The sequence below is a fragment of the Bubalus kerabau genome, chromosome 19, assembly GCF_029407905.1.
Source record: "Bubalus kerabau isolate K-KA32 ecotype Philippines breed swamp buffalo chromosome 19, PCC_UOA_SB_1v2, whole genome shotgun sequence".
In the NCBI taxonomy this organism is placed as follows: Eukaryota; Metazoa; Chordata; class Mammalia; order Artiodactyla; family Bovidae; genus Bubalus; species Bubalus kerabau.
This window is the reverse complement of record NC_073642.1, coordinates 47,651,673-47,670,433: the sequence shown is the minus strand read 5'-3', so window position 1 is coordinate 47,670,433 and position 18,761 is coordinate 47,651,673. Positions and strand designations below refer to the sequence as shown.

The 18,761-nt window shown below is 36.5% G+C and overlaps 1 protein-coding gene and 1 long non-coding RNA gene across 3 annotated transcripts in view; one reads left to right on the top strand and one right to left on the bottom strand.

Annotated features, from left to right (window-relative positions):
• The window catches only part of SLC25A21 (solute carrier family 25 member 21), a 521,296-nt gene that overhangs the window by 224,639 nt on the left and 277,896 nt on the right, over positions 1-18,761 (top strand). The window lies entirely within an intron of this gene.
• Positions 6,478-18,761, bottom strand: part of LOC129634149 (uncharacterized) — a 43,471-nt gene continuing 31,187 nt past the window's right edge. Inside the window, exon 3 of the long non-coding RNA XR_008705447.1 lies at positions 6,478-6,609. This is a non-coding gene — a long non-coding RNA (uncharacterized LOC129634149). The remainder of the gene's footprint in view (positions 6,610-18,761) is intronic.

The window sequence follows — 18,761 nt, the reverse complement described above, 5'->3', positions numbered from 1 at the left end:
ATGGGATTATAGTCTCTCAAGATGCTCTCTGAGAATAGGATTTACATGGTTTAACCACATTTGGAGAACTCTGTATATTATATCCCTCTCTTGGAGAGTCAGATTATACTTTAGCATAGTAAAACCTCTTCTATGTCAGAAAAGAAAACTGTTAACTGTATTTAGCCCAGACTTTCCTTCCACATATTGGATACAGAACCTTTCCTCCAATTTTTTTTTAAACTAGTGCTATTTATTGCCTATTTTGAAAATGCCTCAAACCCTGCTGAAGGGTAATATCTGTAGGCTCAGAATTGGAAGGGGAGGGGCAAATGGAGATTTCTAGTCTATCCTGTTTTCCATTTACCATTTCAACTCAACTTCAGACTCTCAGGACATTGGAATCTAGAAATAGATATTAATATATAAACTTTGTATCATGGTAATAAAAATAAAAATTGTTTTATTAAGATAAAAAAATTATCTCCTAAATATGGGAGTGACTGTGGAAAAGAGAAGGCCCTTTGTATGGGTGTGTGACCTGGAGGGATGGTAGAGGGGGGCGAGGGTACATGTGGGCATGTTCAGTCACTTCAGTCGTGTCTGACTAATTGCAGCCCCATGGACTGCAGCCCGCCAGCCTCCTCTGTCCATGGAATTCTCCAGACAAGAATACTGGAGTGGGTTGCCATGACCTCCTCCAGGGGATCTTCCCAACCCAGGGGTCGAACCTGTGTCTCTTGTTTCCTGTGTCTCCTGCATTGGCAGGTAGATTCTTTACCACTGAGTCATCTGGGAATCCCCTGACGTAATTTTTATTATGCTTTAAAGACAAGTTTAAAGTATATTTTTAATTGGTTTGGCTTACAAACTTCTAAACTTCTAGTTAATTTATGTTAGTTTATGACATGAATTAAAAATCTTCAGTGAAATGCATACTAATAATAATACGTAAAAGGTATGTCTTTGGGTAAGTATAATTTAAAGTTCTTATATCATAGCTCAAAAAAATGAGAAAAGGGTTTTGAACCTGTGTGAAAGCACTTTTGATTGAGAGACAAGTCAAGTTGTTATCTCTCCTTCATGATACTCTCATGAAGAGAATACTGGCCTGTGAAAGAATCTACAGCTCAATTTGGACTTAACCAGAACCCATCACTCTATCTAAGCCTTGGTTTTCTTGTTTGTAAAATATGGGGATTTGAACTAGGTGATTTGTAATTTCTCAGCCAATATTCACATTTTGTAACTTTATCCTTTAGATAGTTGTTGCAAACCACATATGTAAGTTCAAATTTTTCAGTAGCCACATTCTAAAAAGAAATTTACTTATTTACTTTTATTCTGGCCTCACTGGGTCTGTTTTGCCCTGCAACGTGTGGGATCTTAGCTCTCCTACCAGAGATCGAACCTCTGTCCCCTGGTGAATCCATAACCGCTGGACCAGCAGGGAAGTCCCGAGTAGCCACATTTTAAAAAAGTCAAAAGAAACTGATGAGATTGGTTATATTATTTAATGTAATTAATTCAAAACATTAACCTATCAACATGAAATCCATTAAAAACATTATTGAGATTTTACATTATGTTTTTAGTACTGAATCTTTGAAACCTATGTGCATTCTACACTCACAGCACATCTCAGCTCAGACTAGCCATATTTCACAGGCTCAGTTGCCACTTGGGCCTAGTGGCTCTCGTATTTGGCTGCACAGCTGTAGACTCAGAGCATTAGAAAGACAAACTTTTCATCATTGTTTGGAACCAGAGAGTAACTTTTTCTGCTTCTCAATGTTTGTTGTTTTTTTATGTGCTTCTAGATGTCTAGTTACTGCCATTATCTTCAAGGAGGTTTTCATTAAATTATTGCTTACTAGGTTTTTCTCCTGCCTCTTTTCTGTTTTTCACTATGGAACAGTTTTATTTGAGTGAAAACTTGTCGTTTATGCTAGACTCTGTGTTGGGTTTGTAACTTACCACTGCTGAGGATGACAAGCTTAACTGAATCCATTCATATGCTAATTTAGCGTCAGAACTCAAGCTTATGTAAATATCTTAGGAAAGTATATAAATCTATATGTATATAGTTAATTTAAAAAAAATTATTGTTTTCTGACTTATATTATTATACCAACTAATTAGGGTGGCAATTTTAACAAACTGGAGCCTATGACTTAGCTATTCTACATGCCTACATATGTCATACATAAGGCAGTACTTATAACTGTGTATGTAGTTGAATGTATGTATGATGTAGATTTAAAGTCATGATTGCACACTTAGGAACTGGCATTTCTAAAGTGGTGTGTCCAAACTTCCATCAGAGTTAAAGCTCCTTCTTATTAATACTATATATTTTTCTGTGCTCTTATAAAATATTCATACTTTAGAGTAATGATGGTCCCTTCTTAGAGGAGAAATAAATATCTAGTTACTAATCCAACGTTCCCTGAGAAGCATTTGCTATTTATTTCCACATACACATCATTTAAAATAGAGTAATGCCTTAAATGTGTTTTGAGTGCAGTACTTCTAAGTCTTAAAAATAGTCCCTTCTAAAAGGAAAAATGAATCTCAGGTTACTAACCCAATAAAACCTGAGATGCTTTTGCTGTGTATGTTCACATATATATCGCTTAAAATAAAGTACACCCTAAAATTTGTTTTGAGTGTCACATTTGAGAGTGAAAATGTGTGCAGGTGACCAAAACTCTGGCTTTAGTGACACAAAAGTAAATCAGACCTGAAATACCATCAGATGTGTGTGTCTGTATATGAGAGAGACCTTTCTGGAACAGTCTGTGTCATGCATTTCAGAGCAGACATGCTAAATCATCATAAGCTGAGGACCACCACTGTGTTTATGGAGCAAAAACCCAGCTTTTCTTTGCTGGATAATAAATGATCGCAGGGCTGGAAAGGAGTCATGTGCTTCAGACTGACCAAAGACAAACTATCTTTGAGTCTAGTCTTCTTAATTCACCTGTACACATCTCACATTATTACTCAGGTGCTAAGCAGAAGTGCTTTTTGTCTTCAAGGCTGAAAGACCCTTTAGTTTAAATTATGAACCTTCTCTGGTTTTCTTTGAGAAAGTAAAATAAATGCTATAGTGGTTGCTAGTTGTAAAAAGTTGTTAAAATACACAAGTTCTGCCCCATTTCCAGTGAAATGCTGTGACTTAAGAATGCCTGTTTATTGTTACTTGGTGTGCAGCTGAGCTATGCAGGTAGATGTAATTGGATTCTCTTTCTCGTTCCTTTATGCATTTCATTATCACTTATGGGCTGTTTCAAAAGGCAAGAGTTGAAACAGCCTAAAGATTAGAGAACTAAATCACTTTTAGAAACTTTTGCTGAGCATGTGGGGTGGAGTGAGGAGGGTTGGAGGATATAGAATTAAGAAACTTCTCAGTATTAACAAATTTTTTACAAAAGAGAAATAGTTTCCAGAATGGGTTTGCTCCAAGACAGTCTAGAGAAAAGTTGTAATTTTATGCCAAATAAACACATATAAAATACTAAAACATGGTCTGAGCATAGGTTGGTTTGTGTTAATAGCTCATTTCCATTATCTGTCAAGTTAGATTTCATGCTCGGGCCATGACGCACTGACAGCCTAGAGGTATTAGTAAGATTATAGGGGTGGCCATCTTTCATAGGACTGCTAGGCCGGGCAGTTGTTGAGCAAAACCAACTGTTACTTGGATTTTAATTAATTGGACTTTTGAGAATTGTGACAACACATTTGAAGTCATGATTTATGGAAGAAAAATTTCACCTACTCGGTATTTAGAAGGTCTTTTTCTTAATGTTGATTGTATCAGACAGGCAGATGCGTGTATAACATAAAAGTTTGAGGAGGCACATGTTAATGTTATTGAAAGATTTAAAAATGCAGACACTTAGCTTTTGTTAGAATTACCATTGCTGTTATTTACCTATGACCCTATATATTTGTTGGCATTAATAACTGACAAAATATGAGTTTATTTATGGTATACATAGTTAAATTCAATGAATTACATTTAAAGTAACCACACATGCTTCTTTCTTTTGCTTTGCTAATGGCTAGTAAAGGACTTCCCTGGTGGCTTGGACAGTAAAAAAATCTGCCTGCAATGCAGGAGACCTGGGTTCAATCCCTGGGTCTGGAAGATCCCCTGGAGAAGGGAATGACTACCAAATCCAGTATTCTTACCTGGAGAATTCCATGGACAGAGGATCCTAGTGGGTTACAGTCCATGGGGTTGCAGAGTTAGACACGACTAAGTGACTAACACTTATTTAATGGCTTTAGTAAATACAGAATTTAGAAGGGAGAGGACTTAATTCTTGAATGCACTATAGTTTTAGAGTTGCCAAAGATTTTAACATTGTATTTTAATAATAAACTTTTACTATATTAGTACAATGTGAAACACAGGAGTAAATTAGCATTTGCAAATGTGTTTCATTGTGTTATTTATAATTATTTATAATAATAATTATATTTATTTATAATAATAAATCAGAGAAGGCAATGGCACCCCACTCCAGTACTCTTGCCTGGAAAATCCCATGGACGGAGGAGCCTGGTGGGCTGCAGTCCATGGGGTCACTAGGAGTCAGACACAACTGAGCAACTTCACTTTCACTTTTCACTTTCATGCATTGGAGAAGGAAATGGCAACCCACTCCAGTGTTCTTGCCTGGAGAATCCCAGGGACTCAGGAGCCTGGTGGGCTGCTGTCTATGGGGTCACACAGAGTCAGACACAACTGAAGCAACTTAGCAGCAGCATAATAATAAATGTATTATTTATAATAATAACATCATTCTCTTTATTTCTTGTTCTGAATCTAGTATTATCTGTATATTCACAACATTCTTGAGGTATTCGATCATTTGTCTGATGCCTTTATCTTGTTCTCACAGAAGTTTGAGTATCATCACTCTCAGCATGCATACATCACAGGAGTAGAGTGTTTGGCTAGCTTGCTTACATACATATGTTCAAACTCCTCGAGTTTGAATGGTGAAACTTTTTTTGCCAGCTTTTAAAATTTAGGTATGTTCTTCACTATGATAAAATACATAACATAAAATTTGCCATCAGTAGCATTAATAATATATTCACATTGTTTTGCAATCATCACTACCATTCATGTCTAAAATTCTTCTTGTCTTACAAAACTGAAACTCTGTGTGCATTAAATAATTATTCATCATTCATTCCCCTCCTCCCAGCCCTGGGCAACCATCACTCTGCTCTCTATCTCTAGGAATTGAACTACTCTAGGTACCTCATATAAGTGTAATCGTGTATCGTTTGTCCTTTTGTGCCTGGCTTGTTTCATTTAGTGCAGTGTCCTCAAAGTTTATCCGTGTTGTAGCGTGTATCAGAATTTCCTTCCTTTTTAAGGCTGCTGCTGCTAAGTCACTTCAGTTGCATTTGACTCTGTGCGACCCCATAGACGGCAGCCCACCAGGCTCCTATGTCCCTGGGATTCTCCAGGCAAGAATACTGGAGTGGGTTGCCATTTCCTTCTCCAATGCATGCATGCATGCATGCTAAGTCGCTTCAGTCGTGTCTGACTCTGTGCAACCCGATGGACAGCAGCCCAGGCTCCTCTGTCCACAGGATTCTCTAGGCAAGAATATTGGAGTGGGTTGCCATTTCCTTCTCCATTTTAAGGCTGAATAAGATCCCATTGTATGTATATACTACATTTTGTTCATCCATTCATCTGTTGATGAACAGTTGGGTTGTTTCCACCTTTTGGCTGCTGTGAATAGTGCTGCTGTGAACATGGATATAGAAATATTTCTTCTACTCCATGCTTTCAGTTCTTTGGGGCCTGTGCCCAGAAGTGGATTCACTGGATCATACTGTTGAAGTTTGTTTTGAATAGGCTACAAATGAGATATTATCACTTGAGTACATGGTACCAATTCACATTTCTACTTCCTTTTGTAGCAATATTCTTAACTTCAAAGTTTCACTTTCTTCTTTAAATAAAGATAACTGTCCTCATTACCCAGTAGTTTTGAGATGATTATGGAAACATTTTAGAGGCAGAATGAATAACCATCTCCTCTTACACTCACATGTAGTCCTTAAAAACTAAAAATAGTAATCTGGATCAAAAGGGAGAAGTTTTATTATTTGGCTTGATTTTGGTTGTCCTAAGAAGGTTGGCTGGGAAAGGCACTCCTGGAGGAAGGAACCTGGAGAAACAAACATGATTTGGCATGTTCATGACAAAGCATGATATATTTCAGTTTGAAAATTAGAATTGATTCACACAGCAAAAATGAACAACGATGGGATAATCAGCTGCAGGCAATGGACCTCATTTTAGGACACTCAATTTTGGTTCTCTGTTTTGGCTTCTGAAGTAATGTTCATTATACTTGAAAATGATAGGAGATGCAATGGCCTGAAAAAGAGAAAAATGGAATTTATCATTGCTGTTAAGGCCACCGGTCAACTCAGTGGGCTTAGAAGTACGTTACCAATATGCAGTGGTTTTCTTGTGGATTAACTAGGGAGGCTGTAGTCACTTGTCCATGCCTGTGTCCGGGTGGGCTGCTGGGAGCCCCACCCTTCTGATGTTGGAACAGATGGCTTTCTCCTCAGGCTGTCTGTCTGAGAGAGAAAGAAAATCCTGTCATCATCTGCCATGTAGCTTCAAACAAAGTGTGCGTTTCTCCACCATGATGGTTTCCCAAGTCCTAACCATATCTCATATCTCAGCCACTTCCTTCAGGAAGTCTTCCTTGATACCATCTTCCTCAAATCCCCTTCTTGAGCTGGAGGCAGGTTCCTTCCTCTGAATTTCTATGATAGACTATCTGCGCCCACTGTGGCTATTGCTTTTTTTCTACTACTTGTCCCCATATCCTTCCCTCGCATTCGTGGCAGGCTCTTGATCTTTCATCCTTGTCCTTGTCACACAGCTGGGCCAAGATCCCAAATGTGGACAGGCTTCAGGACATGATCCTGGTAACTGATCTCTGGGGACAGAAACCTTTACCTCTGGTCACTCTTAGGCAAAGTCACCTGAAAAAGTACAGAGATGGCCACAAGACATGGTTCTGTGATGTGACTGGAGCAGGGTTAGGGAAGAAGTTGAATTTAGAATTTCTAAGGGATTTGGGGTGTCCATCACAGGAAACTTTCCCTTGCCAGTGAACTTGACCATCCATGTGTCCTTTTGGGGTCTGTCTGTCCATTCCCCTGTTGGCACTGTGCCCTTGGCTATCCCAGAGAGAAGCAGGACTCTACTGTAGCTCCACCAATAAACTTGTGTCTACCTGCAAAAAATTTACAATGAATTTCTTATTTTTCTCATAAATTTAGTAGTGATCATATCAAACTTCGTATAAAGAGTCAATGACTATTTATTTTCTCAATCAATTAATCACATTTGTTGCAAAGAGATTTCCTAGTCAACCAAAGGACACTTGCTCACTGCAAGGCCATGTCGTATGGTCCAGAACATGAGTTCGGTTCTATGTTTTGAGAAACCACCCTGACCTGATGTGGCAGAGCTCTGAGGTTAGGTAGTGTATCTGTCGTATGGAGCCAGGGGAGTAATGCTGCTCTGAATGTGGATTATCCAGCAGTTCCCTGCAATTTCAGGAGACCCAGAGTCGCAATGGGGTCACTGATCTTGTTCTCTCTAGTGTTGCAGCAGGGCAGAGAATGCCAGGGCAGTACCAACCCTCCAATAGTGTGATACACAGAATAGTTCATCCATGTGCTCTGAAATAAACTTCTAGATGCCTAAGACATAAGACAAACCAATTATGTTAGCCAAAGTATCAGTTTTTAAAGTTGAGCATCAGTACAGTAATATAGGATAAGCCTTAGCACCTCATTAGGTGCAAGATGTCATCAGGTTAATATAACAGGATGAAAATGGGTTGTTCTCCATGATTAAAAATGAGGGAAAAAGGTTATTAATAAGAAAGACTGTGTATATAAATCTCTCTCATCATGTATTAGTTAAAAATTAAAATAGCTTCCTTAAACAGTATAAAACAAGGGCTTCCCTTGTGGCTCAGCGGGTAAAGAATCCACCTGCAGTGTAAGAGACCTGGGTTTGATCCCTGGGTTGGGAAGATCCCCTGAAAGAAGGGAAAGGCTACCCACTCCAGTATTCTGGCCTGGAGAATTCCATGGACTGTATAATCCACGGGGTTGCAAAGAGTCGGACATGACTGAATGACTTTCACAAAACAGTGTAGCTGCTTGATAAAGCAAAGCCGACCTGGAGTAAATCATGGAGTACTTGCACTTTAGTAACCTAAGTTATGCAATTATGAAAAAGTTGACTCCTCACATACTGTAAGATCAGTCTTGATTTGAGTTTAGTATGATTTGATCATTCTTTGTCTTCATCATAAAATAATTACCAACCATTCCAAGAATAACAAAAAATAAGGAGATCAATGCAGTCCTTGGAATACTGATAGGGACAGTGAACTAAAATGAATTTCCTAGTGTAGAAAAATATAAGAAAATGTCTCCTTTTGGAAATCATAGAATCTCCCAACTGGAAGAGATCGTTGATTCACTTGGGGAACTTAATTGATGTCTTACACTCCCCGTTAAGTTTTAGGAATTCTGCCTTTACTTGCTTGCATTGGATTGGGGAGCACATTGCCTTCTAAGGCAGAAGTTCTCCACCAGAAACATGCCGTACCTAGTTCCAAAAAATAAGAGAAGGTAGGACTCAAATTTAAATATGTCCTTCCCCTAAACATGCTGAGAAGGAAACATAATTATAACTCTGCATGTAATACTGACATTTGAAAATTCCACATTTAATGTTAAGTAGTGTTTGGTGACTTATGTCCCAAATACAGACAGAACTTCACAAACAGCCTGTCACTTGAGTTCATAAAAATTCTTTGCTTGACAGAGAATAGACTAGTGTGACCAGGTTTGGCAGAATTTATCAAGGGAGAAGAAAATTGCACAATCCTTGTTTTTACTATGTTATATTTTTCACCACAGCTAGTCATATTCCATCCCGCCTCTCAAAAATTTTTTTAGTCCTTGCAGAAAATTAAAATTGTAACTTTTGGCTGTATACTTAAGTTGAATTACCCCAGATACTTTTCATTTGTCTTCTTTTCAGAGGTGTGTGATAGAAGGCATAGATTGAAATAATTAACATGTGTTCTTTTCTCAGCCTGGTAAATGACTCTTCTCCTGCCTTCTCCACTAGGTGCCAGCACAGCACCGCTCCCTGCTTATGTTCGTTTCTGGTTATTTCAGCGAATCCTCCAGACTCCTGAATAACGTGGATTTTGCATGTACGGTGTACTCTTGTTTGGTTTGGTTTAGGTAATTTTGACTAAATTGAATCAAAAAGAGTCTCATTAGATTGGTTTTCTAAGCCCTAAGAATTTCACTTTCAAAAATTATTCAAGGTATGATGAATTTAAGTTGATACTAGCAGCAAGATCTTTTATTTTTAGTCTGAGCTCTTGCTTACAATCTCAGTATTAATTGTGGGAGAATAAATAATGGTCAAAATAATTAAAAACTAAGCAATCATATAATAAATAATTTTAAAGCTGGGTAGTACATATCTAAAGTAATACAAATAAAATTTTAGATGGTTACTGGTTTTGTTATTCAAGAAGTAGTTTTTAATTTGCTACAGTTATTCCTCTCTCAATATTGTGTATGTAATTTAATGTGTCATTTGTTTTCTTTCATCCAATTACATGTTTAAAATTTATTTGAAGTAATTCTTACACATTCAGAATGAAGATAACACCATATTTACACTCATTCTTTTAAAGTAGTCTATGTATGTAACAAGCTTCAAAATTATGTATTTAAGCACATTATTGTTCACCTACTATCATAGATTTCATTATTTTAAATTAATTAAAAAAATAACCTTGAATTTTTCAATAATTAGCAACTGTAATAATAGAAAGTAAAAATTATTCTATGAACAGAAGCAGTTATATTTAATTTTGTATATCCTAAGCTATGGAAGGAAGCACAATAAAAAATTCCATGCCATAACTAAATATATACCACAGATCTTCTATCTAGAAAATATCATCAAAAGTGCACATTTTTAAAAATTTTATTTTTTATTGAAATATAGTTGATTTATAGTATAGTATTAGTTTCTGGTGTATAACAAAATGATTCAGTACTATATATGTGTGTGTGTATGTACATATGTATGTACATACACTTCTTTTTCAGGTTTTTTTCTGTTATAGGTTATTATGAAATATTGAGTATAATTCCCTGTACTGTATAATAGGTCCTCACTGGTTATCTATAAAATGCAAATTAATGTGGTGAAAATATTTATTTAAATGTTGGAAACTATATGATTCAAGATTTATATCAAAATTATATTAATTTCAAATTTATTTGATGTAGTTATCTTGATAATGTAAGTTTAAGCTATAGTCAATACTATTGTTGCCATCATTCTTACTTTTTTCTAAATGTCAAATATATAGTCAAAACATTCTCTGTACAATTTTTTGCAACATAATGTTTGAAAATAATGAAAACCATAAAATGTTGACTGCCTACACTGTGTATTTAGGCTAATGGGGCAGTTGCATTTCTAAAATGTGAGATGATTTTTTTCCCTCCTGTTTTATGGTATATTATAGGATAGGATCACTGCTGTTACTGATCACACACATTGTAGAAAAGACCACTGTGTGATCCCAGAGTTTGGTTTGATACTGCTTAGTATCAATATTTCGAGTAAAGCTTGAATTATTCAAACAAATATCAGGAAGCTTCCGGACCTATGTAGGTATAATACATCCTGCATAATTCTGTTTCTCCATTCTGATGGTTTCTTTTAATCTGTAGAAGTACTTTTGTGACAAGAAAAAAAGGAAAAGAAACGCAATGAAATACTGTTTAATCTGAAACAGAGGTTCTTAAGTTCAGTCTCAGAAGCAAGATCAAATGTCCTATCCAGTCATTCTATATCTGTAATTCTTTCACAGTACTTTTCTTGAGTTTCTCAGATCAGCCCAAATCCTGGTTGGAATACTGTATTGTGTCCTTTTTTAGTATCAGACAATCATAGTATGGTCAGCGTCCTATCCAACTTCAAACATGGTCATCTGTAAGTTTGAAGTTCTTTGTTCCTGTGAAGTTCAATAAAAGATTTCAGTGTTGAATTCAACCCAGACCACAGAATGATTAAATTCATTGTTTTTGATATGTTTTTTTTGCATGGGAAGATATTATGTAATTGAGTTGCTTCCATCTTTGCAATTTATTTTCTTTAAAAAAAAAAAAAAGATTAGGCTATTAACTATATATGGCAATTAAAGGAAAGTGTACTGAATGTCCTGGCAACCCAGCACTTTTTTCTGTGTTTGATTTAGGCATCTGTAAAAGGACACCACTCATGCCTTTATAGTTAAAATGCTGTCATTTCCACCATAAACTCCTATTTTTAGGAGTTTTGGTTTATAACTCAACCGTTTTAAAAAAAAAACTACATTCAGATTCATGTATTTCTTCTTTTAATCTGAGAGAAAATTTTACTAAAAACTTGAAATCATGGCAGTTTCATCATTTTAAATTTGGAAGAAACCAAATGAAAAAAATGTCAGTGGTTTTGAATGCATTTTTTTTTGTTCTTTTTCATTAGTTATATGGGAAAATATGTTTTAATATATTCATTCAAAGAGACTGCCAGGGTTAGTTTTTTTAAAGTTGTAAATCTGAATTCTCTATCAAGCACATTTCCTTCTGTGAAGGGTTTCATGGCAATATGACTGAAAAGAATATATTCACATACGTTGATTTTAAAGTTTAAAAAATTTTTTAAATACTGAATTTGAGTATAATTATGAAACTTTTACAATAAATATTTTTGAGTACACATTTAAAAATTTCCTGTTAGATTCTCTTTTTATAAAACCATGTGGGAAGGTAGGTATCTACAGAGCTAAGGTAATTTTTAAAGTCTGCTTGTGTACCCTGTGGAGAGCTACTGTAGATGACCCAGATTTCTTCAGGAAAGTCTGAAGTACAAAATGATACTAAGCATAAAAAAAGAAAACACAATAATCAGAAACTAGATTTCCTTATTTCGTACAGTTCACGTTCTTAGTCACTAAAAGTGTCCATGTTTTCTGTTTATTCATTTACAATTCTAGGTAAGTGTTGCTAACAGTGGCTGATCCTTTAAATTTCCTTGTGTCTTCTAAATCTGTTTTTTCCCTTTTGCTAAATCCATAAGCAAAGCTGTACGTATACAACTTATTTATGTGTGTATGTAAATACTGAATATTTCCCCCTTGAGGAACCTATTAATCTATTTGCTATAAAATACATTTTCTTAAAACAGCTTCTTCTTCACATACAATAGTGGGAGGCAGATTATCGTGAAAGTGAGAGAAAGGAGAGAGACTGGATTGGTTTTGAAAGATCTGACAAAGCTCAGGTAACCTGGCAATAGTATGTCAGAAAGATTTAGGTGGACAACAAGAAGATTATGGAGATGAGAAAGAGGGGCATAAGTCATATTTACTCAACAGAACCACTTAACAAAAATGCTGTCCTAACAATCAATGTACGTGAATATATTCTTTTCAATCAGATTGCCATGAAACCCCTCACAGAAGGAAATGTGCTTGATAGAGAATTCATATTTACATTTTCCTCCTCTGGATCCAACTTACTGGTTTAGGAAGAAACAAGCCGCCTTCCTTCACTTCTTTGAAACACAGAAACATGGTTTTCTTATGTTTTTCCATAAATGAATCTGACAAATTTAGATATACTAAAAATTGTTACAAGTTATCTGGGAAACAGAATTTTGCAACCAAACTCACTATTAAGCAAACTCTGTTATATGAAATTCCACCTCTACACAAGAGATGTGTTTAAAGGAATTTCATTGATTATACACAGATTCAAAATTTAAGTAGTAAATTCTGTTAATGTATTTAAAACATGATTAGATTTGCAAAAACTTGGTTTACATAAAATTTTAGAAATCTAAAAGTAGTGAACAAATCTATTAGTATCTAAGCACAAGAACATTAAATCTGAATATAATATAGGTTGATCTATTTCCATGATGCAGTGAAAGAAATAAATTTATGTTTAAATAAATTTGTTTAACTCATCACATAAGCCATCTATATATGTATGTGTGTGTGTGTGTGTGTGTATACACACAACCCAACTTGACTGTTTTTCATCAGGTTCTTGTTTAGAAGTTTATGAGATTAACTGATTGTTTAAAGAGCCAAAAATTTCTTCATGGTTGATCCTGTTTGATCATTAAAATGAGTAAAATAACCAGATGTGATCTTTGTGATTAAATTGGATTGGCTGTGCAATGATCCCATTGATTGTTGGCAATCATTTATTATTATGTATTGAAAAATAAAAATCAATCAAGCAGAAGAAAGCCAATGTGATACCAAATTTAGACAAATGTTGAGTAGGATGCAGAATAGCAGGGGATGACACAGAGATGCCGGGGATCCAACCCTCTGCTCCTCTAACACTATCCAGAGTCTGACAGTCTCCAATAAAGTACTTTGCCCCAATGCACAAACAAGGTGGTCTTGCCCTTGTGAAGAGATGTATCATCTGGTATCAAGCAAACCTGGCTAATTAGAATCCTACATCAATAGACTCCTGTGGAGTCAAAGCCCAGGGCACCATCCACCCTGTGCATGAAGATCTGATTTGTTGCCATCAATCTTTAAATCAGCTTGTAGGTGTTGCCAGGAGAAGGCTTCTGTAAGAAAGATAAAGTAAAAAAAAAAAACAAAAAAACAAAAAAAACAATTTAACAGTCAGACCTATATATACAGTTTAACAACATGTTTTCAGGGGTGTTTGAGAAAATAAATCAGGAATAGAAGTATAGACTGCTCAGGCCTCATCACAGCAGTTTCCTGGGCTCTCAAAGGAAACAACAAGCCAGACATAATTGGTCCCTGGGGAAAAAAATAAATTCAAATAATCATAATAATAAAGTGTTCTCTCCAGAAAATGTTTGAAATAATAGGTTAATTTTAAACATAAACATGTTAGTTAACCCATGCTTGGTTAGTATATAGTTTTATTTCTTGGCCAGGCATTAGAAACTCAGCCATTAAAACAATAACAAGAAAAAGTCTTTTTCCTCTGTGCCGAGTTTTCTGTTCTTTCTGACCGCATGGCCATTGGATTTGCTTTGCTCTCTGCCCGGATCGCTCCTCTGGCTCCTTGCATGACTAGCTCTTTTTCCATTTAATAGAGTGTTTTTATCTATGATAGTCTGTCCTCTCTCTGCCCCATTACTTTGTCATTTGTTTTTTGTTTGTTTTCTTCATGATTCAAAATGAAGTTGACATGGTTTCCTTTATTTTTTCCTACTCTCCACACCTGTCCACTCCCAATTAGCTCAAGTGGGAATCCCACTTCTTGGGAGGGGGGCTCTTCGGTGGCCCTGTCCTTCCTAGAAGCCCCCTACACTGTGGGATGGTGTGGGGCAAGGTGGGACAGTTGTGCCTTCAGCATCCACCCAGTTTACTCAGACAGAGCAGTTTTTACAGTGCCACTGCAGGGTTTTGTTCAGCAACAGGCATTCAGTCAACTAGCAAAAGAAAACTTAGCAGTGCTCTGAGAAGGAAGCAAATATTTAGCAAATTCTCCTTGCCTTTTTTTTTTTTTTTTTTTTGTCTCTCAAGCTGAAATGTAATACCTATCTGTCCTTGTTGTACCAGAGAAAGAGTTCTGACTATGTCCTTGTACCTCCAGTTACACTGATATAAATGAACCCCAGGCAGCATGAAAATGCATGCAGCAGGGCGGAGGGGAAGCATTATGTTTTGATCTCCCCCTCCTTTAAGCATTTATTTTGTTTCTACAGGAAAATCAAAGTTTGTAATTCTTCTAGGATACCAGACTGAGAAATTGTATGATTTTTCTTTTGGATAATCTAAAAGGAGAAAGTGGAAAAAATAAAAGTGATATGAAAACTATCATATTGACCCCCCCCCAAAAAAAAAACCTCATATGTATACCTTTATTACTATTGCTGGTATTTCTGCTGATTAAAGAACAAGAAAAATAGATCTTGCCTTCCACATGTGCTTTGGACAGACCTATGGCTAAAAATCCTTAGGAAAAGATTCCCAGAGAGTCTTTGGGTCATTTCCATTTATTCTGAGAAGTTCTGGTTTGTGATTGAGTTATCGCCTTACATTGTCAACACGTCTATCACAAAGCAATTCTCAAACATGGAAAAATTGTCAGAGGCTTTGGAAGCTAATGCAGAGTGGTAGTAATCATTTAAAGGGCTTATCTATCTGCCTTGAGCAACACAGAAACTGAGAAAAGGCAAACAGTACAAACGGTGGCCAGGGTATGGGAAATGGAGATGGGACATGGGAGGGGGGATCATGAAAAGCATTCCAGTCTGCTTGGTCCTTCACAAATCCTAATGAGATAATAGCTCATCCAGTCAAGCCCATTCCTTACTTTCAGGAAATGCCACACAGGTAAATGAAGAAATTATTTGAAGAGGGATCATGATGGGTGTGGACTGTTTGTGATTCAGCTTGGAAGAAATGTAGATGCTAAAGATTTCTTTAAGCCTGACTAGGATTGATTTCCCCTGATGGGCTTCTCTCAACTTCTGTGATTGTTGGCCTGAGGTTTGCAAAACTGATGGTACCCATAGATAAAAACCCAGTACCAGTAGCTGAAGGAAATTTGGAATAATTTACCCTAGAGTTACTATTCCACCATTTAGAGACAAATTGTCCCTTTTTTGATATCCAAACCAGGCAGAATTCTACTCTTTAAACTCTTAGGACTCTCTAAGGTGGCCCTTTTAAAAACAGAGGATCTAAATGTATTTGTCTTTTAAAAGGAAAGCTTAAAAGTGTTATTTTACAGACAGTCTGAAATTTAAAAATGAGAAAGATAAAAAATCTATGACCGTACTTTTTTCGGAGGGGCGTGGTTGGGAGCAGAATCTCAGAATTAAATATGAACCACATTTATTCTGATAGTACTTGAAGGGTGTCCTCCTGCTACTTCCAGGTTTCTTTACTAGGTTTGCAAACAGTGCTTTATTCTGTTTCAAAAATACTGTAGTCTGATCTATTGCAGGGGATGGCAGTGAGGAAAGAAAGTGAAGGTCGCTTAGTCGTGTCTGACTCTGCAATGCCATGGACTATACAATCCATGGAATTCTCCAGACCAGAATACTGGAGTGGGTAGCCTTTCTTTTCTCCAGGGGATCTTCCCAACCCAGGAATCAAACCCAGGTCTCCTGCTTTGTAGGCAGATTCTTTACCAGTTGAGCCACAAGGGAAGCCCAAGAATACTGGAGTGGGTAGCCTATCCCTTCTCCAGCAGATACCCCAGCCCAGGAATTGAACCAGGGTCTCCTGCATTGCAGGCAGATTCTTTACTGAGTTATGAGGGAAGCCCACAGTGAGGAAATTTGGAGTTAAATCCTCTAACTAATCAGACATTAAAGAATGACAATAATGAAATAATGTGGATTTATTTCACTAAGATGTTGTGATGAATGTAGATATTAGATGCCTCCCATATGAGTCTGTTTGTGTTTACAAAATAATTTAGTTCTCAGGACTAACTGAGAAAGAAAATCATAGTGTGCACAGAGGCATCATCTTTCACATAGTCCAGGTGAGAGAATCCTTTGAAAACAGTTACCATATTAGACTCAGGGTTGGGGAACAGAGGGCCCTCTCAAGTCGGGCTCTCCTTTAGGTCCCACCTCCCACCATTTGGCAACAGTTTGCTCCGTGTCTGGATGAGTTGAAATGGAAAGATGTGAGGAACTGAAATTTAATTATGATTCAAAATTATCCTGTTAGGAGATATCTGTGAAACATTAAGGTGCTTAGCAAGAACATCATTTGAAATACTATGTAGGCAGCTAGAAAGTCTACACTAGTTCAAGACTTTAGGATCCTGAAAAGTTGTTTGGAGGTGTCGGTGGCAGAATATGGATTTTAGACTGAATTGAGAGCCTTCTGGGATCTCTTGAATTATCTTCCCTATTTAAAATTTGCTGATAGAGTAGAGTCTTGGTGATAGCATTCAGGAGAAAGAGGGGGGAGAACCATGAGGTTTTAGCTGCTGATATTTATTTATTCAGGCCTCCCTGTGGCTCAGATGGTAAAGAATCTGCCCACCCGGGTTTCATTCTTTCGTCAGGGGTAGTGCTAGGTATGGTATGTTGTTTGAAGTATCTTGTGGAATGAAGCTCATAAAAGTGAAAAAGTAGCAAGGCTACTAAGATGGAAATAGTGCCAAGAAAATGTAGGAGGTGCTTTTGTTGTTGTTTAGTCACTAAGTTGTGTCCAACTCTTTTGTGATCAAATGGACTATAGCCCACCAGGCTCCTCTGTCCATGGGATTTCCCAGGCAAGAATACTGGAATGGGTTGCCATTTCCCTCTCCAGGAAATCTTCCTTACCCAGGGATAAAACCTGTTGTCTCCTGGATTGCAGGCAGATTCTTTACCACTGAGCCACATAATAAATGTTAAATAAATCTTAAAGTTTTGGGGATAAAAGACACTAAGCATACAAAAAGTTTCAAAATCTTAGCTCCTCTAATGTGTGTGTGTGTGTGTGTGTGTGTGTTTGTGTAAAATCTAATTAGAGTGCAAGAGTGAGAATTTTAACAATTGTATTTTGTAAACTAAAAGCCAAATTGTGCTATCTTCTTTTCACCTTATAAGTCTTGGAGAATTAGAAGTTAAGTGGAAATGGCATAGGGACTAATATCATTAATTTCAGTCAGTGGTTGGTAGCTGGTGATTTATAGCTTTAATATAGATGAAGAGTTAATTCCCAAGGGATTTTATACTTTTAATATTTTTTATCTCCCAAGATAAAATAGATACAGATTTGTTGTAAGGGAGAATTTGAGTTTAAGAATTTTAAGACTCTAAGACTCTTTTTGTTACTCAGAAAGTTGTGCAACTCACTAGAATTTGTGGACTTGCTTTTGCTTAGATACTTTAATTATTAGAGAATCACGTTTCTTAAGAGATTTATTCACTTTTGAAATAAAGTATGTGAGGTTCCCTGGATTATATTTAATATAAAAGGTATAGTTTTGCCTGAGATTTAGTCAGTGGTTCTCTACTTATTTCCTTAAAGATTAATGGCAGTGTAATTTCCACTTTTTATCCAAATAAGCCTCTTTTTAAAACAATTTTGGTTTAAACAAATATGAATTTGAAAAATACTCTTTTGACGCTTAAAAAAATCTAGTTAAACTTTGGTATTTTTCTAACTAATATTTTCCCTTTATTTATTTTCCTGGAAAGCTAGCTTGTAGTCAAAAGCCATTTCTGAAGATTTGCTTTAAACATTCAGCCATTCTTAGCATCAGAGAACCTAATGATGCTAAAATCTTAGGATCTAAATATCTCCTCACCCATCTCTTCTATTCATTTCCTCTTTAGGAAACTAAAAGAATTGTTGTAAGTAAGGTTAAAAGAAACTCCACTTCGCTCTCTTTCATCCTCTTATCTACAGCACAGAAGCAGAAAGAGAAAGAAATACTATGGTATTGCTACGTCCGTTATTTCCCTATTCATGAAGCTTTCCATCTTGGGACTTGAGGAGGGTACTGAATTGCATTCTGATTCCTCTTATTGAGCTTGAAGATAGTTCTAATGTGGAGGTGGATGAAGGTTTTATTAGTTTAGCTTCTCTGTTTGGCATTAGTGCCTACCTTAGCTTTGGGTGTGTGCTAAGTTGCTTCAGTCATGTCTG